Source organism: Rhagoletis pomonella, unplaced genomic scaffold (assembly GCF_013731165.1).
Source record: "Rhagoletis pomonella isolate Grant_MI unplaced genomic scaffold, Rhpom_1.0 Rhpom_scaffold_00004, whole genome shotgun sequence".
In the NCBI taxonomy this organism is placed as follows: Eukaryota; Metazoa; Arthropoda; class Insecta; order Diptera; family Tephritidae; genus Rhagoletis; species Rhagoletis pomonella.
In genome coordinates, this window is record NW_023458558.1 from 9,181,916 (window position 1) to 9,209,445 (window position 27,530).

Genomic DNA, 27,530 nt, shown 5'->3' on the forward strand with positions numbered 1-27,530 from the left:
ATTCATAACGACTCCTAAAAATTCAAAGGCATCCTAAAGAATTCAAAACAGCTCTGAAAGCAAAAAAAAAATCTGAAAAATAGTATAACCGGAAAACCAAAATAAACTCCGAAAAAAATAAACAAAATAACTCCGAAAAAATCCGAAAAAAAAACTCCGAAAAGACAACAAAAAAATAACTCGCAGTCCTAATTAAGCAGCCAATGATTTTTTTTTTTTTAATTTACGAGGTCAACGACTTTCGACGCCTCAAGAATCACACGTTTGGGATCGAAATTTTCAAGTATCTATAGTAGTAAACAGCACAAGTAGCACTCGTACGACAAAACTTTCTGAGAACGTTTCACCATTTTTATGTCAAACTTGATGATGACAATGCCAAATGTAACACACTCACATGTAGCAACTCGCTTTTTATAATTTGCAACAGCGTCATTAAATCAAACGCCATTTATAACCTTCACTTTCAAAAACTAATTTTGGATGGATGTAAACACATTGTTACTAAATTAAGAAATACGAAACAAAACAAAATTAGAATTGACAAAAAGCGAATCGAAATACTTTTACTTTCGTTAATCGAAGAGCGAACGCTTAATTAAACCACAAAAAAAAAAATAAAAATAAAATAAAAATAAGCGAAAACTTAATTGGCGCAACCAAAAGCCGCTAACAATGCCAACAATTAATTGTCAACAAAAACTAGCAGCAAAATGAAAAAAAAGAAAATTTAACAATAAACCAACAATTAATTAGTCGAAAATAAGTTCGAAAAATAACACAACAACAAGGCGACTGCATAAAGCGACAGGTGCAATAAAGCTGTCATTAGGCGCTGACGCCTCGAGTAGAAAGAAACAAAGAAAGCGCATGCAACCGCTGCCAAACAATGCATGACAAAAAACGAAAAACAGAGCGGCCGATCAACCAACTGACGGACAGACAGACATTCATATGCATAGCGACAAATGACAGTTGTACAGTTATGCGGTCTTACAATTAGAGACACCTATACAGATGACTAGCGGCTAAACAGCGTTCACTTTCTATCGGCGATTGGCGAAAACACTCAAAATGTTAGTTAAATATCAAAAAAAAAAAAATAAAAATAAATAAAAAATGTTTATGTTTTCGTGTGACAAACAACGAATGTCGCTGCTGAAGAAAGTCTGATGTGAGCCCACACATGCGCAGGCACCCACAACAGCCAACACAAAATTTAAGTAAATAAAAGTTATTAAATGGCCAACAACAATGGTCGGGGCATGAAAACTTTAATAGATATTCATAGCAAGTGAAAAAGAAATTATTTGCTCGCACCGCATAATTAACTACATATGAACATATGCAAGTACATATGTATGTATGTATGCATGTATTTTTAGCAACGCCTTGCATGTTTTTGCACCCCTTCCCCACACTGATTCCCCGCCCGCTGCGTTGACAATATAGCCAGCCACACGTGAGCCACGAAACGCTCGGCTAGATTCACAGCAGCATATGACAAGTATGCATCATTTTTTTAATGGCAAGGCGTGAAAAGTGCACACATACGCACGGGCGGGGAAAAAAGTATAATAGCAATTGCAACAAATACATATCTACAAGCGTCATAAACAATGAGTGGTGGCCAAAGCAACGGCGGCCGGGAGTGCGAATGACAACAAGTGGATAGCAATAAGCGGACGGACGGACGGACGGACATGCAGGCGGACAAAATAATGCAAAACAGTGGAAAATATATTAGTTCCCACGCATATAAATTGCCGCATGGGATGTCCGTCCCCTAGGCTCACAGCAGCGTCAGTGAAGCCGCCGTCAACCACCCGCATACCACACTCACCAAGGGCTTAATGCATATGTATGTAGATATGAAAAATTGCTGCGAGCATTGTTGTTAGTGACGACGGAAAACGCAGTGATTTTTTAACTCACTCGCAACTAAGTATAGTATACATATGAAGGCATATAGATACAACTATTTTGTTAAATGGCATTTATTCGTACTACATAGTATGTGTGTGCGTGTTGCATGTAGCAAGCCATGATAAGTGCGTGTTTATTGCTTGTGATTTATTTATTTAATAACAACATGTATGTATATATTTTTCAGCTTGTTGTCTTTTTTTCTTTTGGCAATCGACTCGAGAGAGAGTGCGTGAAAATTGCAAAAAGAATGGTTTATAAAAGAGTCGAAAACAAGTGGAAAGTATTGACAATAAGGTGACTAAAAGTTGGAATTCAGAATCGACGAAAAAAAATTGAGACTAGTGGGAAAAAATTAACTAGTTATGTTGTAAATTTTTTAAATCAAAATCTTAAATTTAGAACATAATCTCCATACGAGTAAAGAAACTCATTATTTTTGAAGGCAAAAAAAAATTTAAATCGCCTGATATTTTGCGCTATATCTTCGATGCAGATAAAATCTAAAAGGGGTTTCTAATAATGGCGGGTCGACATTAGAATGGAATCAAAGAAGCTTTGTGTTATACATATTTATGTATGTGTGGACTTTAAGCACATCGATCGATTGCGCTTCTTGGCACAAACCTGCGACTTCAGCAAACCCCTTAAGAAAAAGTCTAAGTGCGACAAATAGCTTGATCTTGGTGATCAATTCACGCCTACGTTTGCGCTAACCAACACTCATTTTGTTAGCGAACACTTAAGTTAATAATAAAGTTTTGTCGTGTAACTTTTCATGGCAATTTGGCAACTGTGACTGTGAATAATAAACGAAGCTTTTGGCACCTACAGTTCATTGTCCAAGTACACACACCATTTATACAAAGTGTATTTTAAATGTCAGCTTTGTTTTGGCAACAAAATTTCTAGTTACGGCCTTACGCTTGCTTAAAAGGTTATTCTTCTTCACTAAAGTGGCTTTGGACAGAGCAGTACTACGCTTTTTATTTTAAGTAAAAATTTGCATATTTCTGAGAAAAAAGGACTTGCAACCTCAAGATTTAAATGTACTTTGATGTACGAAAATGTTCGATGTCTGGAATAAAACACAAAACATTACGAAGTCTTCGAATGGTCCCGGGAAAACAATCTGAATGATCCTCGGCTTTCGAAATTCGCGAGAAAAAATTCCCAAAAACCAAGTCACAAAAGATCATTACAGATTACAAAAGTTATAACGAAGGTCGCAAAGAAGTCACAAAAGATCACGAAAGTCATAAAAGATTCCATATTCACGAAAGAGTGCCAAAAGTCCCAAAAAAGTTAAAGCCTTCAAAAGATCCTTAATGTTTCAAAACCAAATTCCGAGTCACAAAAAAAAATCACGAAAAACACAAAATATCATGAAAGCCACATAAGATTATGAAAGTCACAAAAGATCGGCTCAGAAGACCACGGAAGCAAGTAAAGATCACGAAAGTCACAAAAGGTTGTGAAAGTTACAAAAAGGGGCAAAGGTCACAAAAAAAAATCTCGGAAATCCTAAAACATCCCATATTCAAGAACGAGTGTCAAAAACTCCAAAAATTGTAAAGCCTCAAGAGGATCCTTTAAGTTTCAAGAGCAAATTGCGAGCCACAACAAAGGCACACAAGATCAGGAAAGTCGCAAAAGATCATGAAAGTCACAAAAAATCTCGAAACCTCCGCCAAAATCTCGCAATCCACGGAAAACCCGAAAGTAAACACAATCCCGAAAGTCCCAAACACAATCCGAAAAGTCTCAAAACCTATACCGAAGCTACAAAAAAACACACCGAAAATGCCAAAAAAAAAAATACTGCGAGTACCGATAAAATTTCAAAAATTCCAACAAAAGTTATTGAAAACACCAAAAATATCTCCAGTCTCTAAAAAAAAAATCTCGAAATTCATGAATAAATCACAAAAACTCCTCAAACCTGCAAGTATCAAATACCAAGAAAGTACCCAAAAAAATTGTCGTGGAACGAAAGTGCCTTGAACTTTTATATCAAAATTAAAATATAGAAATTTTTAGAAAATGATTCTAAAGCCTTCCCAGAAAATTTGTGCAAGACCGATTTTTCACTGCCTTTTTGGCTTTCAATTTTACTAAAATTTTAGTGAAGTATTGTAAAATTTAGCCAGAGATCATAGATATGCTACAAATCTGCATACTCCAAAAAATTCTAAGAAATCCGATTAAAAAGTTGAAAATTTTCATGAAAATTCGATGAAATTTTTGCGAGTTTTGCACAAAGTTTAGGAATTATATTTTTATGTTTTTTGTTGTAGAATGAACCATATTTTTATACGAAATTAGCGGAAAAATATTAGAATGAAAATTGTTGCATATATTGTGAAAAATTTGTTGTGCCAATACTTTGTTCCGGCAGTGTATGTACCTTCATATATACATACATAATAATATAGGAATATTCTCAAGTTTTCGTTGAAATTTAATCTTCAGATTTTAGAACTCCACTAATTTAAAAGAACATGTTTGAACGCCATTTTTAACAATAACATTAAACAAAGAATAACTATGAAAACAAACGTATTTGGCGCTAAAATTCGTATAGAAAGTCAAGCAAATTATTGAAGCAAAACTTTAACCATTGGAGATTGGCAAGTGTTATCAGCGCGTTCCACTCGCGCTACATAGCATTTCTATGGATCATGCATGCACAGTGTGCACACCAACATACTCACACTATTCTCCAGTGAACAAATTGTGTTGAATGCGCATTTTGTGCCAACAAATTAGCTAAGCAAAGAAATTATCGATTGCCGTGCCGTGAAGACCCTTCGAGGTAGAACAAGCGGGCACACAAACGAGGGCGACTAACTGCAAAGTCGTCGAATGGCAGAAGACAGGCAGGCAAGCGGTAGGCAGTCAGTCAGCCATCACTCAAAAGCTTGCCGTGTATGGCAATCTACACCCCCCCTGGCTCATGTGTGCCCAATCACAGCAACAATAACTTGCAACAAATCCACTTAGGTTAGTTTTTTTTTTCATATATATTTTATTTCTTGCTACGGCCGCCATATTGTCTATTGCCCTTGATACACTTCTACTAGCTGCCTTCCAGTGTTTGGCTATGCTCGCGAGAGTGTATGTATATGTTATTGTATGTAGTTGTGTAAGCGTCTATGACAGTTTACCCTAGTTTCGCGAGTACTTTAAGCTGACTTTCCACCAAGTATTTTTATGCTAATTTTGATACAGAGCGTTGGCATTTTTTCCGGCACTTCTTGATGTGCATAGAATGCGTTCGTAAAAGAAAATTAGCGAAAACAGGGACGTTAAGTTTAAAAGAAATAACGAACTTTAAAATATGCTCCAATACAAATGAAATAAATAACAAAAAACATAAAAACGGAAAAGTTAAAAAAAAATTTTTAAACAAAAACAGTGATTGCCAAAAATTAGGGCAACGCCATTAGAATGCAACCTTAACTGGCGTAAAATATTTTAATTAACAAAAAAATTGCGCCAATTTACTTATTCAAAAGAGCTGCGCACCATTCCTTCGCGCTGTGTGCTAACGCCTGCCACACATGCCACAGCGCTATCAGTTTTCGCTAATTTGTATACGCAGAAAAAGCGGCCAGCGGTGTAAGCGATATTGCGCCAAATTGCTTTTTGTTGGGGTGGTCATGGTGGCGTAGGGTCAATGTGTTGCAAGCCTCACAGTAGCTGGGGCTGACGGCCACACAATTGCAGCAAGCGATAAGAACGCTGCCACAACCAACCCTCACGGCCTAGAATCTACGCAGAGGCAGCGCAATCGCTCGAAGGCTTGAATATCACAGCAAACTTATGTGTATGTATGTATATCCGCAAAAGTGTTGCTCTGACCCATTCTGCTCCATATATTATGCAGTAGCAAACTCACACACATACATATATACATATGCATTGCATTGCATTTAGTTCTATTCTGGTCGCATTTTCCGCTCATGCCATGCATCTCAGCGCATTCAATTACACAAACATAAATTCGAAAAACAACAAACGAAAATAAGAACAAAACCAAAGGAAATGACAGCAAGCCAAATGCGCTTGCAACCGATATGGCTTCCTTTTGTGCCACACAAACACATGCAAACGAGCAAACAAAAGCGCCAAGCATTGAGACAGCCAAAAGTAGATAGAGAATAGCACAAAATGTTTTGTTTTAAATTGCAAATCATGTTGCATGCAACATATTACAGTTAAGAGATAAAAGAACTCAAAACCCGAGACAAGAAGCCCAGAAAAGCGACAGACAGCAGCGAAGCGGATGGGCGATGAGGCACATGCCACGACGCAAACGAAGGTGTTTACAAATTTATGTATGTAGGCACAAAAGTGGATGGTAGAATTTGGGCGAGGCGTCAATGTACATATGTATGTACATACATGCATTCCTGCCTCCACACTGAACTTTGTGCAACACTAACATTGCAAGGTATCTATGTATGTATGCCTAAGAACCTAACACCTCCAACCAGCAAATGCAACGGCCACATAAACAATTAATTGGCAACTTACTCGTGAATACATACATGCATACATACATATGTATGTACATACATATCACATGCCTTGCAATTGCATATTTCAACTCTAAATAAAATGAAAAGAAAACTTTACAAACAAAAGCTTCATAACCAGTGCAAAGCGCACTTCCTCTACGAAGACAAACAGCGTTGAACGTAGTTGCAGTACTTACTTACATACATATATGTATATGTCAGAAAGTCGGACAAAAGTTGCCACCCATTCATGGGAAATGAAGAATCATAGATAAGCGAGTGAATAGAAAACGAAATAAAGAAATACATACTTGCGAAATAGTACAAGCATGGAAATTAGATAGGCGCAGCCTTCAGAGTATAGCGGCGATAAGAAAGCATTGGATGTTTAAGAATTGCAATTGGAAGTCCGCTTTACTAATTGGAGCGAGTTAAATAATCTTGAAGTTTTTCTGCTTTTTTTTTTTGTTCTGAAACCGTTTTTGCAGCATTAAAGTCGTTAATTCCTTGTTTGTACTAAGAGCTCATACTAAATAGCTCGAAAGCAAATAGCTTTTTTTATTGGTTCAAAATTTTTTTTAATTATCTGGCTACCATAAACTGTGTAGATCAGTGACTTACATATATAACAAGGAGATGGACTGATTTACTACAGTGTATTGCCACTCTCTACATAGATTTCATTCGAAGTAGGGCTGTACACGTAATTAACTATTCAAACTTTTAATTAATCATAAAGTCAATAACTCAATTATTCGATTAATTGGAAATCATGATTACAGTCAAAAGTTCAGTTACTCCAGCAATCAAGATTTTGATTAACCAAAAACAAAAATATTTGACTAATTTGCTTTATGCTTAATTAACATTATGAGTAAAATGAATGCAGTTAAAGTTCATTGATACTTTGTTAACAACGTTTCTGTTTTTAAAAATTAAAATTAAAGATTATCCGTAATTTCTTCATAATCCAATGATCGGATTTAAACCATATTAGTATGGGACCACCTGTGAGGTAACACTTTTCCTTTAAAAAATCTTGTTGATTTTTGAGAATTTCTTTTGTTAGCGGTGTTGCTCATTTTCTCCCATACAAAAAAAAACTTTTGCACATACTTTGTATGGAAGAAATCGCTTAACATAGCCGGCGAAAAAAATTTTCAAAAATCAACGAGATTTTTAGCTAATTCAAACTGGCACAATATTATACTAAAATTGAATGGGCTACAAAACTGCTTACCCGAATTATTTCTAGAAATTCCAAAAAAAAAGTTTGATATTTTGATGTTCCTTTTTGGAACTTCTTCGAATTAATATAAACCTTATACAAATTTCAAAGCTTTGAACGACATGATATTTTGCTGTAGCATGCACTATCTTTTCCTAACAAAATACCAAAAAAATCCAAAAATCAATGCGGATTTTTAAATAACTCAAACTTGCACTTAACACTTTACACTAAAATTGAATGTGCTACTTTCATCAAAAAAAAAAACTTTAATTTTATAAAAAATTAATGAACATTAAACTAACAAAAGAAAATTAGTCAGATGTCAGAAAACCTTAAATGAGCTTCAACTAACCATTGTGGTTCTTACCTGATAAGCAATTTCTTACGTTAATTGCTGTTTGACTCACTTCAAACTAACAGTGATGACTGTTATAAAGTTCCTTACCTGCAAATACACAAACAGAAAAAAATGGTTAGTAAACAACTAATAATTATGTATGTAAATACAAAACTCTATAGACAAATAAGTACATATCTTCCAAATCATTGAAGCATGGAAGGTAAGAATAAATAGATTTTCTATGTTTTCTATTACTTAGCACGCAACATTAAAATTGAAAACTTAGAACGAGTTAATTTCGAAAGAAAAAAAAGCTTCGCCGGGAGAATCCAAATGGCCATGAATGACAATAAATTATGTATTATAAAAGGCGAAAAACGTTGGAGACGACATTGACGAATGCTTTTAAGTGATCGTGTGTAGAAGTAGGCAATAATCAATAATCACGCGATCACTTCACATTTAAATACGTTTTTTTTTTGTTTTATTCAAAAGAATTTTAAACCTTTCATTAAAATATCCGATTATGAAGGGGCAAGAAATGCAGGCGAACTTAGCATTAATGAGTTATGATTGATCGTGTCATGCATGTACACTGGTGGGCCGATAATTAGAAACGATTTTCTTTTACAAGTTTTGACCATCTATTTTTATTTATTAGTGCTAATTTATTTTTTAGGAAAATATTGTGCATGCGACAAAAAAACACATACATAACTCAAAGTTTTAAACTTTGTGTCGATTTATAATAATTCGACGAGGATTAAAAATTACGATCAAAACTTCAAACTATTTAATTGGAAGTTCTAGAGAAAATTCGGTAAAGCAGTTTTATAGCCTAATAGGCTTTAGTTTAATATTGTGCAAGTTGGAATAAGCTCGAAGCTCTTGTTGATTTTTAGAATTTTTTTCGCTAACTATGTTAACCATTTTCTTCCATACAAAGTATGCTCGAAATTTTTTTAAAATGATTTTTGTTGTAGCATCATGCAAATGAAAATGAAACCTAATAAATTGAAATACATGGTCAAAACTTGTAAAAGAAAATCGTTTCTAATTATCGGGCCACCAGTGTATGTATGTATGTAATTTTTATGTTTTTTGAGTATTTTATATTTTTATCTTTGCATAGCAATTTTACGTTATTCATAATGGGAAACCAAGAATCAAGAAAAAATTCTGGCTTAGCAAATTTGGCAAAAACAGATGATTGATTAAAATTACAATTAAAGCTGAATGATATAAAGTCACGAGACCTCTATTTGCAACAGACTGGCTACTACCGAATTTTTCATTATGCCGGATTTCCACTGGGAAAAATTAAAAAAAAAAGTGGGGCATTAAAAAATGGTAAATTCATTTGTATTATTTGTCACTTCAAATACCTAATGAAAATTCGGTTTAGGCATGACAAAAAAAAATTGTCTTTTAAAAAATTACACGAGATATTTTATACGATACTTCATAACTATTATGCCAAGTTTTGATATACATTTTAATGGCACAATAAAGTATTAAAAGTACTCGTTATTTGAGTAAAAGTATTCAGTAAAATAGTTATTGTATCCATTAAACATTTTGTTGATGGCAAATTTTTTTGGCATTTTAGTGTCTAGTGGAAACTCGGCTTTACTAAAAAGCCCAAGTTGATAATTAAAGGAAACGCGTTTTTTAGTATTCCATTAGTTTGTACTTAGAGCTGAAAAAATTAAGTTCCTCATTGATGACGATGATTAGACATGTACAACTACATATATATATATAAATATTAGATATAGCTAGGAAGTCTTCGCTTTTTTTATTTATTTCGGTGCACACTCCACTAGATTTCGTCGAACACTCGTAAATATTTAATTCCTGAATAATATTTACCCGTGTTCGACGAAATTTAGTGGGTTGGTCAGCTACCGTGACGTGATGCTGGCTGACTAAAAACATATTTTTGCGAATATTTCGGAAACCGAGCGTGCACCGGTGGTTTTAATTAATTTTTGGTGGTCCTTAAAAACACCTAAATAGCACCTAATTCCTGAACAATATTTACCAGTGTTCGACGAAATTTAGTGGGTGGGTCAGCCAGCGGCTTTTTCTGGAGAAGTGGATCAGCTAGCGTTACGGACGTTTTTATTAGTTCATTCACCGTTGTCGTTATGTATTGACAACATTATCATTGTCATCAGATTTATCGGTAACGATAGAGAACTTTATCGTTATCATTTCTTTGCATCAAATCGTGCATCGAAAGTCTTAGTACCGTCAATGTGGAACTTTAATCGCACTAAATCTCCTACTGTCCTGTACCTGTCGACTGAGTCCTTTATAGTGGCCACCCCTGTCGGATATGTTTATGTTTCCTGTACCTCTATTCCGGAGGTTGTCACTCACCTTTTACATAGAGTAGGATCCATTCGAACACAGAAAGCTTGAATGTTGCTTCATCTAAAAATTACCTAACGACTTCTTTGTCCTCACTGTTTTTTTTTTTGCTGTTATGGAAGTTATTGAAAAATATTTAAAATGCTTCGGGCATAATTTTGCTTTTTTATTGGGATATTTATTTTGGAATTAAAAAAATGTTTACATACAAAATTCAGCTGCACAAAGCACGAATGTGACGCATTTCCAAAAAGGCCTGCAATTAGTAAAATGTCGATTTTTTTTTTATTTACATATTTCATTTACAAATTGAGCTGTGTTTTCATGATCAATGCAAAAATAAGCTTTACTTATGTGTGTGTATGTGTTTACACACAAACATACATACATACATAATTAAGTATGTAAATGATCTTAAAAAAGCGCCTCGGGGACGCTAGCCAACAACTGCACTTGTTCATACATATTTACTCATGTTGTTTGCTCTTTTAATTAACTTTTTAGCTAAATGTAAGCACGTGTATGTATATATGTAAGTACATGTACATATGTATGTCTGTAGGTGCAGCAATCAATTAGGTAAAAAACAATATTAGTCAAAGGTAAATAAAGCGGCGTAGTTATTGAAAAAAGGAAGAAATAGATAATACATAAGAGGAAGTTTACACTTAAAAGGTTAGCAGCGTTAGAACTTACTTACGATCGTAGTAGATTTGCTACGATTTTTGACGAAAAATACCAATTTTATATACGATTGATTAGATATTATCAATAAAAGAAATAATTGCGAGCTCTAAGTTTTCCATAATTTAATATCGATCAACGTCCTTGAGCACCGCCAAACCACATTTTAGCCATACCCTACAATAGAAGAGCGCATCACACCCAACTGACTCAATGAAAGTTATCGTTCACATCGGCATACACATAAAATTACATCACTTCTAAACTTGGCGTGCTATGTAAGTAGTGCGCCCTAAATACACTACTTGCAGCAAGTTGCACGGAAAATGTTGAAAAGTAATTCCATTTTAATTTCCGTATTTGCCCAATAAAAGTAATAAACTGTGGCAATAGCAATAACAATAACAAGCGGCATGGCAAGTCAAGCTGTCAGAAGTTTTCAAAAAAATAAAAAATAAAAAAAAAAATAAGTAGTGCAAAGTGCGGAAAATTATTGGTGTAGAAGAAGAAATATATTGCGTTGATTTTAAATGCGAAGCAACACACCCACAATGCATTGGAGCGACCAAACGTCGCATCTGAAAAAAAAAAATAAAAATTTCGTAGAAAACTAGAGCACGCGTACATATGTACTTACTCCTACAAATATAGTTACTTACCCGGCTCCTGCACAAGCCGCCTCTTCGGGTGTGTGTGTGTGTGTGTGTGTTGTAAGTGGGTGCAGAAAATTGAGAAACAATTAAAATGATAAAGGGAATTATTTGCGAAAATTGTGCGCAAACATGGAAAAAATAAAAGAGAGCACACGAAATAAAATGCTGACTTGGGTGCGGCGAAAATGTTGCAAATATTCGCATACGAAAATAGTCAACTGTAAATTGCTGAGTAATCTTTGCGATTGTTTGCAAAGAATTTAACTTTATCAGGAGGCCGTTGCATTGGTGAAAATATGAAAGTAAATTTACTTTATTTATCAGTGATTAAAATACAATGGCGTATACAAACACCTGAATTTAGGTGCTTACAATAAAAGAAAAGAATTTTGCAATGTTTACAAATATGTAGTATAAGCATAATTGTAGGTATTTTGCCCTGTAGGAAAAATTTGTAAGAGAACAGGATTTTCATCTCACGACCAGCAATACCGATGTACATACGAGAACTTTTAATAGGGTGCTCCTCAGTGTCATGCCGAAATCTTCAGTAGTAGAAAGCAGAACTACCATTAACCACTCTCCAGATTATACGTGCATATATTCAGATATATATTTGTCATCTGAATATTCGGCTATCCGTATATTCGGGTGTTTTAATCAGATAGATACATAAGTATATCGGAGTTGCAAAATAAATAATACAACACAAAGAATTGTTATTTTATTGTCGTTTTTAGAATGAAAAATCCGCATATCCGGTTAACATCCGTTTATTTTGTTATCCGAATATTCGGCTATCCAGATAGGAGACTTCCACATCTGCGTAAATCAGCTGTCGGAGTCCAGTGTACGCGCGTTTCGGCCCATTTCTGTTGCTGGGGCTTGCGCTCTCTTCCTAGCAATCTGCTTAGGTTCCGATAACTCACTATCGTTATGTTGCCGCCACCGATATGATTCCATAGTTGGATGTCACTATGAAAGTTTCATTGATTTCTGTTGACAACTGAAGAGCAAGCAAGCGACAGCGCCAAATATTTTTATTGCAGACAGGACGCGAGAGCTAAAATTTTTGCAACATATGTATCAATTGCCGCCTGGAGACAGTCAACAACTTTTCACACTACATATATATATATTTTTTTTTTTTTTTTTTATTATAGTGGCAATTTTGTACAACGCTTACAATCAGCATTGTGTACACTTGCCGATCTTAATTTGTATGGCAACCAAATTTTCCAATTAAAAATCCTCTTTTATTTGCCATACTCCTAAATCTCATTTGCTCATTTATTTCGCACATTACATCATACAAACTATGTACATATAACATACATATAAAACTCGTCTGGATCAACATCCTCACTCGCTTTGGACGGCGAAACTCTGTAGGGACCTTGTTTGCTATATCCAATCCGCTACGACAATTGCTGTATGCTGCTACTAAATATCAGCAGTGTGCATATTTTTTTTTTGGTATGGCAACAACAAATATTTAAACGCACTGGTATGTTGCTTTACCTAATTGGCAAAAAGTGAGCAAAGTTGTTTAAATGTTTAACGTCATCAAAGAGCAATGATTTTAATTACATTGTAGTTGATTGGTGCATAAATAGTTTGAGGAATGTACGAGGAGATTCGCCTTTTAGTTGTTTGGGGATATAAGTAAATGTATATCACATTTTTTAGTCTACGTTGTTGATAACAAATGCTGATATCTTTTTAGCTTTGACGTTAATAAGTATGAGAATAGTCTCATTTAAGCCATACAATTTGAATAGAATAGCTCACAGGTTTAACCAGATTGATAACATACTGAAACAGATTTAAGTCGACCTAGAAACTAGAAGCGGATCTGGTGGCAGTTACACAAAAATTCTTCAAGAACTCGCATTTAAGAAGTTTAAGCCATTTTGGCCGGAAACACACAACTACCAAACCGAACAAAGATAGGGTATCTTTGGATGTTTCGAGAGAACTATTCTACGGAAGACCTAACGGCCTCTCTGAATGATGGACTTAATGTGGTTTGTAATGATAAAGACATAGCTAATCACACAAAAATACAAGGATTACGCTGAACTGGACATACGTATGGCTGATACACGTTGGAACAACCTTAAAACCTGCAAAACTGCGTGGAACCGCGTGGCCGTATTATGACAAGCTAAAGACCGAAGAACTTCTCAAGAGGCCAAGGAAAGATATAGTCAAACTAACAGCCACGATAACGGGACATTGGTTCGTTGGTGAACATGCACCTAAAATTGGCCTTCCATGCAACCCTCGGTGCCGTAGCTGTAATCTGAAGGGAAGTAAATAAACGTTCCTAGACTATCTTTTCGACCTAGAGGAGGCCTCCAAATTAAATACATTCATTGGTTTGACGAACCCAACGAATCATGAAAGCAGATAAATGGAAGGATCCCAGAGTAAGCGTATCAAAATGGTGCTATCGACACTAATTGGGTCCTGGGGACGTACTCAGGCGACGCTTTTACCAACCAACCAACTGCTAGTTAAAGCTGTTAGAAAATTGTTGGATTAAAAGTTCATTTTATGGTCGTGGACTTAAATTTTTCATTATAATTTAATTAAATGTGGCGAATTATACATAAGTATGTATTTTTGTGGTTAATAACAACAACTAATAATGGAGCTAATCGATTTTTCGGCTTAAATGAACCATTAAAATCATTAAAAATTAATTTTGGTTTAGAAAAATTATCACATGCAGTTAATTGGCAAGATAAAATTAGCAATTAAAAGATATCGACCTCCATTAATTGATTGTTGACCTTTTCTTATATAAACTAATGTCCGACCGAACTCAAATTTTTGGCCGAGTCCGAAGCAAAACCGAAAAATCCGCAGTTTCCATTAAGTTCGGCCGTAACTGAACAGAATCCGAACTTTTTATAGTAAAAATTACATAGCTTGAAAAATCAGTACATTTATTCAGTGAAGTGCGCACGACGTACCAAACGAGATTAACTTTAAATAAACGTTCCACCCCCACCCCCATTGTATTTATATCTACAAAGCCATTTTGAAATTTTAACTTATTAAAAGTTGTACCGGGCATTAAAACTTCAGGACAGGAAATAATATTAAAACAATGCCAAGAAATAAGAGTTTCCATAAAAATAAAACAATAAAATAAAATTACAGAAATGAAACTATCCCGAACTGTTCGGTAACCGGACCCCCGTTTCTCGGTCGGATACTAGTATGTATAACCATAAACATACCAAAAAAATTGTATGGCCTTTTACTTCGCCCGGTGCCTTCTCGTGCAGTTATAATTTTGGTGAATTGAACACTTCTTCTAAAGCAACCCTTTAATTTTCCATTATTAAATTTCGTATGGTAAGTAGCTCGCTCTTAAATGGCAATGAGCTCAATGGTGCTTAAAATGCAATTTCCCTACAATCTAATCAAATTTTAACTAGAAAAGAGATTAGTTGTAGAGAAGAGCAAATTAGATCATGAAAATGGTTGTTTTTTTTACTTATTTAATTAAAACTCATTTTAACAAAGTTTGCAAAAGTTCACCCCTACAACAAGTGCCGATCGAATACCCCAAACACACATATAAACACACATATAAACACAGAACACGAGTCACAACACTGTGGTCTCCAGATTTTCACTTTCGTGCAGCAACAGACAAAACTATTCCAAACCAAACCTCAAGCGCACATACATACCTACATACAACTTATCTGCTGCGCAAAATTTTCGCTTTTAATTGAAAAATCGAATATTGCCACCCCGAAATGAAACTTTGTATGCAACTAACTACATTCTCGTATTTAAGTCAACTATTTTCTACTGATTTAACTTCCAATTGTGGGAATATTGTAACGAATGGGAAACAAAAGTCAACGACTTTTAATTGTAACAGGAACTGAGGAAACGAAAACTACTGAAAACTACTATGTATTCGCAACTACTGTGAACCAAGCGGTGAGATGAACGGGGCAAAGAACGAAGAAGAACGTGTACTAGAGTTTCTTTAAAGTCCAGCATAAAGCGCTAAAATAGTGTGGGCGGAAAAGGCAATATTTCAGAGCAGAGACGCAACCAGCCGCACAGAGACAAATGAAAAACCAATGCAGAAGCGCACCGATGTCCACTAGTAGTAAAATGGCAAAACAAAAACAAAATAACCCGGCAAATAAATGCACTTTCAGTTGTGTATCGGAGGCCGGTAATTACTACTCTTCTTCTTCTTCTTCTTCTACCTTTTCATCCACACAGAACCACACTCGGCATACTTAGTATGTCAGGCGAGTAAGAAAAAGTGAAAAGCGAAAAATATCATTTTGCTGCTATATATATTTCGACTTACCCACAGGACACAGAACAGGCAAAAATAAGGATGAGAGAAAAAAGTGCAACAAAATGAAACTGAAAAAGTGCAATTCAAGTTGGCTTACAAAACGTTCGCGCGCGCGCCAAGTTGGAGAGGACCGACAACTGCGACTGACTGGCTTGATGGACGCGCGCTTGAATCTACTCACAACACCCACACCATTGAACCACCCTGCACTTACCCTGCTTAAAAAACATTAGTTGACAATTAATGCAGGAGTAATGAAGGAGATTGTTTTCGTCAAACGCGTGTCTATTTAAATATCCTGCACTTCTCAACTACTTTTTCGAATTGAGGACAAATAAAAGGTCGAAAAAAGATCGAAATTTTATATTATGATTTTGAAGTAATGTCCGACAGAGTTCGAATATGAGACCACCTAAAGCAGAATATGTGATCAAATATAAAATGTAATAAAATAAAAAAAATAAAAATAAATAAATAAAATATTTTGCTTTTCCTATTGATATTTTAAGTCCAAAAGTAGTTAATTACAAGTTAGTTTCATCAAAGGTAACCACCCTTGACTACATCTAATACAGAGGTAACCACACGCCTGACTATTTCGCGGCTATCGGCATAGAAATGTGACTTTTAGCTCCTTCCTAAATAATCAACTTAAAGTTAGCTTATTGTTAGATACATTTCCTGCAGGGTACATACAAACGCAATTGGCTAAGTGCATTTTGCAAGTAGTCGTCTATGTATGTATGTGTAGACACGTTTGTAATTGAAGGGCATGGTAGTATGGCAAATCAGCTTTGGTTTAGTATTACCTCCTTGCGCTTGGCATTGAAAAATGTACACATCTTATCGGCTGTGCCACACTGCAACAGCCCCCCTTTGCGTTTATACTCATCCTGCATACTACATACAGATATATATGTACATGCATAGATGTGCAAGCATACTTATGAAAAATATCTTCTTGCTTAACTGACTGAATGACTGACGGACGGTGGTTACTTTGCTGCTGTCCACCACATTGAGCTGTCGTCTGCCAGGCAAAAAAAGTGGCTAGTTGATTTGTATGTTCGCCTCTCCAACTATTTTGTAATTTTTAATGTACAAGTTTGCCATTGCAGCTCTGTATATTTGTGAGCCGTCGTCTGTCCTTTGGTTGACTGGATGTCAGTCGTCATCGTCGTCGTCGTCGTCGTCGTCGTCATCGCCGCCGCCAGTTGAACGCTCCCAATTGCTGCACGTTGCTATTTGGCATGGTTGTTTATATACCAGTTGTCAGCAATGACACGCGAATTGCAAAAGTTAATTTAACCACTAGCAACAACAGCAACAGCAACAACAACATAAAAAAAATAACAACTGAAACAACAGCCGCTAGATGAACCACCACCACCACTACCATTAGCGGCAGTACCATTAGCGGCAGTACCATCATCGCCATCACCACATTAGCGGCTCAAATGGACGACGAAGTTGACAGCAACCAACTGGTTGGAAGTAATGGACGAAGGGCAATAGGCAAAAGGAGACAGCAGCCAGCAGACGGCGAGTGGGAACAGTGTTTTAGCGAAAAAAATAAATAATTAAATATTAATCGTATATTTGAAAATACCGACTTTTGTTGAGATGAAAAACTTAATTAATTGCACTTTAGAACTTTTGCGAACTCCCCGACGGACAGTGGTATTTCGGCGGCAAAGATAAAATTTTTTGAATATTCAATTTTTATATTTTTAGGGTTTAGCCTAACAAAGTGATATTTGCCAAAGAAAAATGTATTATTAACTTCGTAAAAAATTGGCAGTATTATACAGAATAAAAGCAACAAAAGTCATAAGATATTTTTTAATCTAATTGTTTTTAGTTTTTAGATGTTATTGATTTCAAAAATAAAATTAAAAAATGTAGATATATTTTTCTTGCTAAAACTATAAAAACTAAAAATTATAAGAAAATTAAATTAATATAAAAAAATGTAAATAAAAGAAAAAATAAATAACGTGAGTTTCTGAAAGTGAAATGAAATAAAAAAAAGATTTTTTTTTTTTTCATTAGAAACATATTTTATTTATTTTTTAATTTTTTTTAATTAAATATTCTTTCAGTTTTTAGCTTTTATTGTTATTATTTACTTTCATTTTTATAAAAAAAAAATACCAAAAGACAAAAAGAACCTTCTTCCTTTGTGGGACATTGTGAGAGCTTTTGTGGTGAAATCAGTTAGTTTAGTTTTGCAAACAGATAAGCTTTTATGCTTTGGTTGTAATTGTACTTTTACAAAGCCTTTAAATGAAAACTTAACACTGTGCTTGAACTTAAAATGCCCCATCACCATCCTGTTCATGGTTGTAAAGTGTATATGTACATATATACAAGAAAATAAGAAAAAAATAAGGACTGCGTATGTCAATTTTATTATACTATACTAAGGAGAGAACGAATTGGCGTAGTGTTTTGGTTTCGGCACAACAAACGTTTTTAGATAGCGTAATAATGTTTGCAAATGGATTCGCCGAGTCTTTGGGTATAGAAAAAATCTAAACAAAATACGCTAATCGGCACTAAATAGTAAATGTTTTCCAATATATATAGTTACACAAAACATTAAAAAGTGTGAAAAGCCAAAACCATGAGTGGATAGTGGATAACTAAAGGCCAATGAATTGCTTGAATTTAAACGAAGAAAAAAGAGAGAAAAACTAAAAAAAATTAACTAAACTAAGGAATAAATGTGCGCGAAAACCAAATAAAAGAAAAATTAAAACGTACAACAAATAAATACTAATGATATAGCATATTCAGTAAACTAATAAGAAGAATATAAAAATAAAATGTGTACATAAACAATCGTTAGCACACCGCGCAAAGCACGTGAAAACACAGGCCGCGGGCGCCCACACAAAAATTCGCAAAATTCAGTCAAAGTTGAAATTTAAATTTAACCAAAATCGGATTGCGCGAGAGGCTAATTTCATGTTTTGTTTTGGTTCCACGCTTCGTGGCGGCAACTGTGTTTAGCTTTCTTGCTGCCATTTAATTTATTGTTTGATTTGTTTTTGCTTTGTGACGAAATAATAAATGTAAATAAAATGTGTTGCGATATAAATTAGCCAAAAAACAGAAGCGTTATTTTCTTTTATTTTTAATTCGACATACCAACAGCATATCCACATATTTTGAAAATGAGCGTGAAAGATGTTTTGATAGCCGCGCAGCTGGTTTATTTCATTTTAAACAAAAAAAAAAAATCCATTGTGACTACTTCATTGTTTAGCGATGGTGTGGGAGTTTTTTTTTTGTCACTTCAGATATGTCGAATAATCCAGCGCATTGCGCAAAAACGTGTGCGAGTTGAAATATGTGAGTGATGGGTAAGTAAGTGGATATTTTTGTTGTTGTTTTTTTTTTTAAGTTTTTTTATTATTATTTATTACGAGTTGAAGGGAAACTTTGTACTTTTTGCGGTTATACTCGTACTTTCAATTTGTAAAAACACAAGGTCGAGCAAGTGACATCTAGTGACAGGCCCATTTATGGCTTAAAATATGTAAGTACAGTAAAACCCGCTTACGTACCTCACGAAAAATGTCATCTCTTTGAGGTACTTAGGCGGGTTGGGTACTTAAAAGAACCCGCTTCGGCACCTCGATGCGGGTACTTAAGCGAACATAGTTGTTGATGTAGTTACATCTTTTTGTTAACTTACATAAATATGTAAATCCTTGAATAAAACATAAACATTTAATTAAGTATACGCATTTATTTAAGATTTTTCTATTAAAATACGGTTCATTCCCTAACAAATACCATCTAAACATAAGCTTGAGATCTTATAGAACACTTAAAGAAAAAAATTCATCAAAATTGAAAGTTCTTTTTCTCAGATCCATTTTTTAGTATACAGTTTTATAGCCCATTCAATTTTAGGGTAACGCTGCGACTGAGATTCAAAATAAGTAAATATTTTAAGGAATTTTAAAAGAGAACTTAAAAGGGGAAAATTATAGGTAAAATGGTAAATGGGGTACGAAAAATTGAGGTACTTAGGCGGGTTGGGTAAATAAGCCGGGAGGTAATTTTGTAAATTTGTAAATTTTTGTAAATTTGTAAGCGGGGAGAGGAATTTTCTCCAGATTACATTCCAAAATTCACATTGCCCAAAAATGTTGGTTACTTAAGCGGGTTAAGTACTTAAGCGGGTTTCACTGTAAATATATGAGGGAATATACGTAAGAATAAGCACATAAAATCTTTATAAGCCACATATGTATGTTCATATATACCCTGCAGAAAAAAAATATAAATTGATTAAAATAACCAACTTCTAGTTAACTTTTTTGGGGGAGTTCGATAAATAACTAACTTTCAACTAGCTATCACAAAAATTACTTTCAATATACTTTTTTTCTGAACTTCGCTGATTCTTTTTCGTATTCAGTACAAATAAAGATAAGATAAGATCGAAATTTTACATTATCATTTTGAGGTTATATCTGACTGTGTTCGAATATCAGACCACCTACAGCAAAATATGTAAACAAATATGAAATGCAATAAAATAAAGTAAATAAAAAAATAAATAAATAAAAAAGTAAAAAAAGCAAAAAAATATTTTGTGTTTTCTTATTGATATTTATGTCCAAAAGTAGTTAACTACAAGTTAGTTGACATCTAATGCAGAGGAAACCAGTTCTCACTATTTTGCGGCCATCGCCTTTCAAAAGTAGTTAGTTAGGGCCAAAGGAAATAGTTAATAAATAGGTTACCACTAGACGAATGCTAGTTAGTTAATAGTTAGAAAAACTAGTCCCATTTCCTGCTGGGTATGTACATATGTATGCATAATACAAGAATACGTAGGCATTGAAATTTGCATATGTGGCTAATAATTTTGCTGATGTGTTGGCATTTTTATGATCACACCACAACAACAAAAAAAAAACCAAGGCATTGAGTGTCAATTAAAATACTTTAAATTCCATTAAATAAATAAAAAAAAATGTAATCATATGCATGTGTGCGCTTGTACAAAAATGTCGTGTGACCAACTTCACTCACAACTTTTTGGAGCCCACTCAAAGCACTGGCGCAATAAAATTCACTTTAGCAACAGCAAAAATGAACGCGCAGCGCAATGCTTCCTTTCTTGCTCCGCAATCGCAAAAACGCATTTAATATTCACTGTTTTTATAGCCGGCAGGCTGATGGTTGTCATAAATCAGTTTCCGAGCGACATCACTTGGAACGAGTTAGTGAATCTATCAAATCCTTGTGATGGCCATTAAATATATTTACTATGTAAATATGTACGTATGTGAGCACTGTAAGTTCAACAGGAAGTTAAGGACTGAGCAACAGGTCACCATTGGCTGTTAAAAGCTTTTCCAAATCGAATGGGCGCTGGGTTAATGAAAGTGATTAACGATGGTGAACATAATACTTTCTCTAACGATGAGTTGATGATCAATTTCAATTTACTTTATACTTTACAATACTAATCGTTACTATAAATACCGCTTCTATATGGCGGCCGCTGCGGTGTAGTGGTAAGCAGAGCGCGCTTCCACTCCCGGGTTCAAGCCCTGGTCAAAGCAACAACGGTCACACCTCGGCAGGCAATGGCAAAACCTACGAGTGTCACTTGACACTGCCATGAAAAACAGCTTCTCATAAAAAATACAATCGCCGTTCGGAGTCAACATTAAATGTTGTTATTTTTGGCGATTGTTCAGAGTTTAATTATGCTAATAAAATAAGCCTTCGATTCCTGAAAAACGACATTGCAAAGTCGAGGGTCACTACAGTGCTGCCATTCGAAAGACAGGTGCTAATAAACATCTCGCCGAAATAGACCGAAATCTAAGAAAAAAGTCTGTAGTGGTATCGTGTGAAATTCAATTGGTGTAGGCGACAAAGGAATGCTCTCTCAGGTCACCTAGCTTATGAAATACGGTTCAAAAAAAGCTCTCATAAGATAAGACAAGCTGATTACAAAAAGCAGTAAGTTTGGACATCGACGGTTTTTGAAGTAATTCCTAAGAATCTTTAGCTCTGAAATGTAAAAGATAATGGACTACAACAGAGCTTTTGAAGTGATACTTCTTTGCGCTCGGTTGGCCGCATAAACAAACTCCGATTAAACGAATAACCGACAGGCTCGTTAAGCTGCAATTCTATATACCCAAAAACGACAGAAGCGATAGAATGGCGGCCGATAAATTGAGACCCAAGAGAACACTGATACAAAACTTAAAGGAACTTTAATAAAAAAAATAATAAAATTGGTATTTCTGTAAACAAGTTTGAAGGCGAATATTTAAGGAATCTAAGGAAGATTTAACTTAAATGTAGTGCCTTTTGAGATTTAATTTTTTTGTGGTAAGTCTAAAAATATTTAGCTTTAAATCCTGTCAGGACTTCATTAAATCTCGCAATGGAGACATATCGGTATATCGATTATCGTACATTTTTTCTTTACTAAAGCCAAACATTTTTGACAAGAGTAACTGGTAAATTTGTGAAAAATATTTTTAATTTCTACCTCAATGAAATTAACACCAAACAAAATAAAATAAAATTAAAATAAAATAAGACACCCAGCGCAACCCGTTTTAATACCGCAATATCACCGGAAAAGTGTGTACATACTAGAGTCCAGCGCAAGTGTATTTGCCGCATTTCGTTCAATAAGTACTCCTTGCATTGTACTCTACTCCCAACACATTGTTACTCTTTTTCCGCATACATACACTACTTGGCGTTGAGAGAGTAAATACTTGACGTACTTGCTATTACTCCACCAAAGTACGTACTCTACTTTCCCTCATCGCGTACGAGAGATATTTGCTGCTGCCAAAAGGGAGTAGCAAATCTACTCTCTGTATACTTGTAGTACGGTAAGTACTGGCGTATTAAATTTCAATTCTGGTTGTTAGCCTACTAGTTGATATCGTTTGCAGCGCTGGTCAGTGAAATTGAAAGAGTAAAAATAGAATATGGAAATCGACGATGTAAGGAAATGTTTACGGCCTTATTTATAAAAAATAACATAGATTTAGACAGTTGTTTAATGTGACATTTTCATAAAACTTTTGTATTCAAACAGCTTTTTAAATCTATGTATGTACTTAAATTTTTATGAAAGTATTATTTCTCGTCTCTAATTTTCTATAAAACTATTTGCAGTCATTAACCAACAAATAAGTTGTCAAAAACAATAACTTAAGCAATGCTGCTATACGAAATAAAATTATTAGTGGCAAATCAAAATTTTGAAAAGTGCTTAAGAGCTGCATACTGATTTAAGAAATTTTTTATAGAAGAAAATTTATTTTCCATTTATTGTGCGTAATTTTATATGAATTTTTAGTTTTTCTTGAGAGCCTTTACAAATAAAAAAAAAGTTTCGGAATATGTACATACATACGCAGCCATATAACTTGATTTCAAGAGAAACGAATTTTCATTTGGCACGTTCAGAAGGCGAAACAGCTCAGTAACTGGTGCGATTGCACCTTCTGAACGCGTTGTTGCGTACTTCTGATCAACTGAATAGTTGCGTGTTAGATGATCGTAATATTTTTCTGATCATTTGAGACAACATGTTGGTGTGTACCTTTGAGAGTTGAATTTGACAGCTAATGTATGAAGTCGTTCAAAAGACGCATAACGATCACTGATTTTTGTTTAGCAACGGTTGCGCTCAACTGCTGCGCCTTCTGAACCTACCTATTGATAACTTTTTTTTTTTTTTGATAACACTGCGACAGCTCAAATTGGTATTGAGTAAACGCAAATGCAAGATAGAGTTTTTGAATTTCATTGAGTTTTTTTAATAAATACTAAAATTAGAGGTGTATGAATGGCGAAAGAAAAAACTTCATCCGATTTTTTTAAATCGAAACTACATTTTAACATATGTACATATGTCCATGCATACATAAATATATTTAATATGAACCCATGGTTTCAATTGTACGCATATCGTCAGGGTTTTCCCTACAACTTGGTTTTGCTGCAGTGAAGCGACAGAACAAGTGACGAGAAAAAATATATGCGGACACTTACATATACATGTATCTATGCACATACGTATCTATGCACATATGTATGTATCTATGCACATACATACATATGTACTTAGGTATGTATATCAGCATTTTAGTTGAAAGTACGTTTTGCTCGTCGCTCTCTTCATCGCTCCACTGCATTCCTGTCCTTAGTTTTTTTCAGATACCACAAATGCGCGATCCAGAAAATTCTTCTATCATTCTTGCCACAAATGTATGTTTTCTTCGAAAATACTCAAGTACTACCAGTAGAGTACTCTACTGTCAAATACCTTTTACTCGCAGTAGTTGCAGAAGGCAAAGTAAATACTCTACGCGTCTTGCTATTGATCGGTAATTTACGTACGCTTGCAGAAACTGGTTTATGCTTACTCACACTTGACCCGAACGATGAGAGTAAAGGAGGGAAAGTATTTGCGCGGCGATCGGATGTCTTCTTAGGCCCTTTAAATGGAATTGCGCAGGAGTTTAGTACATACTATGCAAACAGGTACTAAATTTTCGAAAATAAAATGTAAAAGTAAATTTTTAACATTTTAAATTTTTACAAAAATCGCCAACGGCTATGCCAAAAGCAATTTATCACACTGTTGAGCATTGCACAATTTTACGTGCCCACATTTTACATAGTATGTATGTATGTATGTATGCATGTATGTACATACATGCCTACATTTCGTATTTCCTTATGCATGCAAATTGTGACTTAAGGGCTTAAGCACCAAAAGTGTTGACAGCAGATTCACATTGTATTTATTATTATTGTACAATAATTACATAAAATTTCGAATTTCTGGCAGCTTGGGGATATAAAATAGAATATATATACAAAATATGTATGTAAACAAATAAAATGCAAAAATAAATATCTGGACACACACACACACACACACACAAGCACACATACATACATACACTTTAAGGTGTTTCACAAAAATATTTGGCAATGATTCAGCAAGCAAAGCAAAGGAACGATGAAAGAATGCATTGATGAAATAAGAGCAGCAGAGGTAGAGTAACAAATATAAAAATCTGACAACAGCAAATGTCGCCAACAAAAATTTAGTGGCAGCAAGTGACAGCAAATGCGCGACACATTTGAAAAAAATAAATAAATAAAATAATATTAAAAAAAGAAGGTACTAAGAACCAGGGGAAAGCGGTTGTGGGGAAAGCGGTTGAGGCGAGCAATTGTGGGTGCAGTGGCGCAGGCGATGTTATGCTTCATTGAGCAAATGATGTGCTGCTAGCGCTGCGGCCAAATCGCCGCCCAGCTAATGCTTTACAACATTTCTCAAGCTGATATTTGCAAAAAAAATACCTGAAAATGAATTAGCGCAGGCCAGAAATAGTTATGAAAAAATTTTAATTGAAAGAAAAACAAATCAAAAAAAAAATAGTAGATAGCTATGCAATAATGCAAGCTCGCATACGTTAGCTGCAGCAGCAGCAGCAGCAAGTAAACCAACAAATCAAAGCTAAGTAAGCAGCAGCAAAAAAACGTGAAACTGGCAGCGTGTGAGCGAGTTTGTGGTGAATGAACGAGATCGAATCGAACGAGAGTTGTTGGTGCGTAGAGTGGAGATGCGCCGCAGCCACATTCACACATGAAGCCCTTTCATGCCCACAAATATGTGTTGCTTCTGCTGCTGTTGGTGCTGTTTAGTGTGGCAACAAAAATATAACAACAACAACGCTCGCATTGAATTATTATTCACAAGTGGGGTGAATGAATTGAGAAAGCGCCAAGTATTTCAGCATATTTTGCCTTTTTTTCCTTTAGTATAATACTATCCGTTGTGTTGTTGTTGTTGTTGCTGCTGTTGCTCTGCTCTAAACAACATATCTACATGCTACTACATATCTCTCTGTATAGCTTTCAGTTTCCAGTTTATGTTTTTCATTACTTGTTTTATATATATTTTTTTCTTTTGTTGCCGTGTCGCAAGCACATTCTGTCTGTCTGTCTGTATCTATGTACATATATTTGTTTAGGTATGTCAACATATGTAAGCATATTTTAATTATGCATACCTTTACGAGTGTTACTGTTGTTGGAGCAGCAGCAGCACTCAACCCACATAGGATTATAGACGTTGGCTCCGGCTCCGAGCGCCTTTGGTTCGCTGCAAGCAAAGAATTTCTGCGTGTAGGCCTACAAATCGGCGACAAAAAATAATAAATTATAATTCACTTGCTATATACATATATATAGAACATATAGAGTAGAAGAGCATACACAAAAGGCATCTGACACATTCGCGCATTGCACAATTTTGTTGGCAGCACCTACTCTGTGATACGCGAATAGTACCTACACTTATGCATAATTTTAATTTTTTCGACTAAGCAAAAAATCCAGTAGAAATATTTTAAAGAATGGAAAATTTCGGCAAACACTCACTTTTAGTATAGATTTATTTTTACTTGATACTTTCATGAACTATGTACATACACTTGTGGTCAGCAGATTAAGTCAAGTGATATTTTGATTAGTTTTGGCTATTTTTACAAACAAAAAAAAAATTGTCTAATTTTTTTTACCAATAGCCCAATATAAAAGTGTACAAATCTGTACAAATGTACCAATCGAGTTACACTGTCTTAAAAAATGTATGCAATTTGTCAGAACACCTAGAAAAGTCGTTTCCCTAATTATGTGGCCATCACTGTATTCATGCATAAGTGCGTTAAATTTTCTGCGGAAAAATTTGTGGTTACAAAACTTTGCAATAATGAGAAGTTCTTACTTACTTAAAGTAAGTACTTAAATAGGCGGAAAATTTTAACAATTAGCTGTCAGACATCTGACTAACTAGTAGGCTTGAACAATCGTTTCATACGAGCTCATATTAGTCAATTACCGTACTCGTATCTAAAATTTTCTTTGAATTCAAATGTCGCAAGGAAAAGCTTAATTGCACAAATCATACTTGTGACTGTAATAAATTTTATTTCAGAAAGAGACAAACAAAAAAAAAACAAACAAACAAAAAAATTGCGCTAATTAAGAAATATTAATTGCAACAAGTCATACAGCGAGATAAAAGTGTGAAATTTAAAAAAGAATAATTATAAAAAAAAACGTGTGTGAGTATAATTATTGTCTGTAGCTTTCATTAAATATTCAAATATTTATCAAGTGACAAACGTAAAGATTATTGCGCACAGACAGACACTTGTTTAAAGGAATTAGTGTTTTTGTAGCCATGCGCTTTGGCGGCGACATTAGAGAGTGAATATATCTATGCATATTGAAATACGTTTTTTTCCATTTCTATTATGCGTCATGGACAATTAAAAACTATATATTCACTATTTGCCTTCAGCTTACGTACATACAGATGCGTGCAACTAATTAGCAACGAAATTCAAAACGATATTGC

The 27,530-nt window shown here is 34.7% G+C and overlaps 1 protein-coding gene across 3 annotated transcripts in view; it reads right to left on the reverse strand.

The window, feature by feature from the left end:
• The window catches only part of LOC118736955, a 139,719-nt gene that overhangs the window by 72,754 nt on the left and 39,435 nt on the right, over window positions 1–27,530 (reverse strand). Inside the window, exon 1 of one of the 3 annotated variants that reach the window (XM_036467131.1) lies at window positions 8,048–8,116. The exons of the other annotated variants lie outside the window; for them this stretch is intronic. The gene's annotated coding sequence lies outside the window, so the exon portion shown is untranslated. Of the gene's footprint in view, window positions 1–8,047; window positions 8,117–27,530 lie in introns of those variants that run through there. 3 annotated transcript variants of the gene reach the window in all.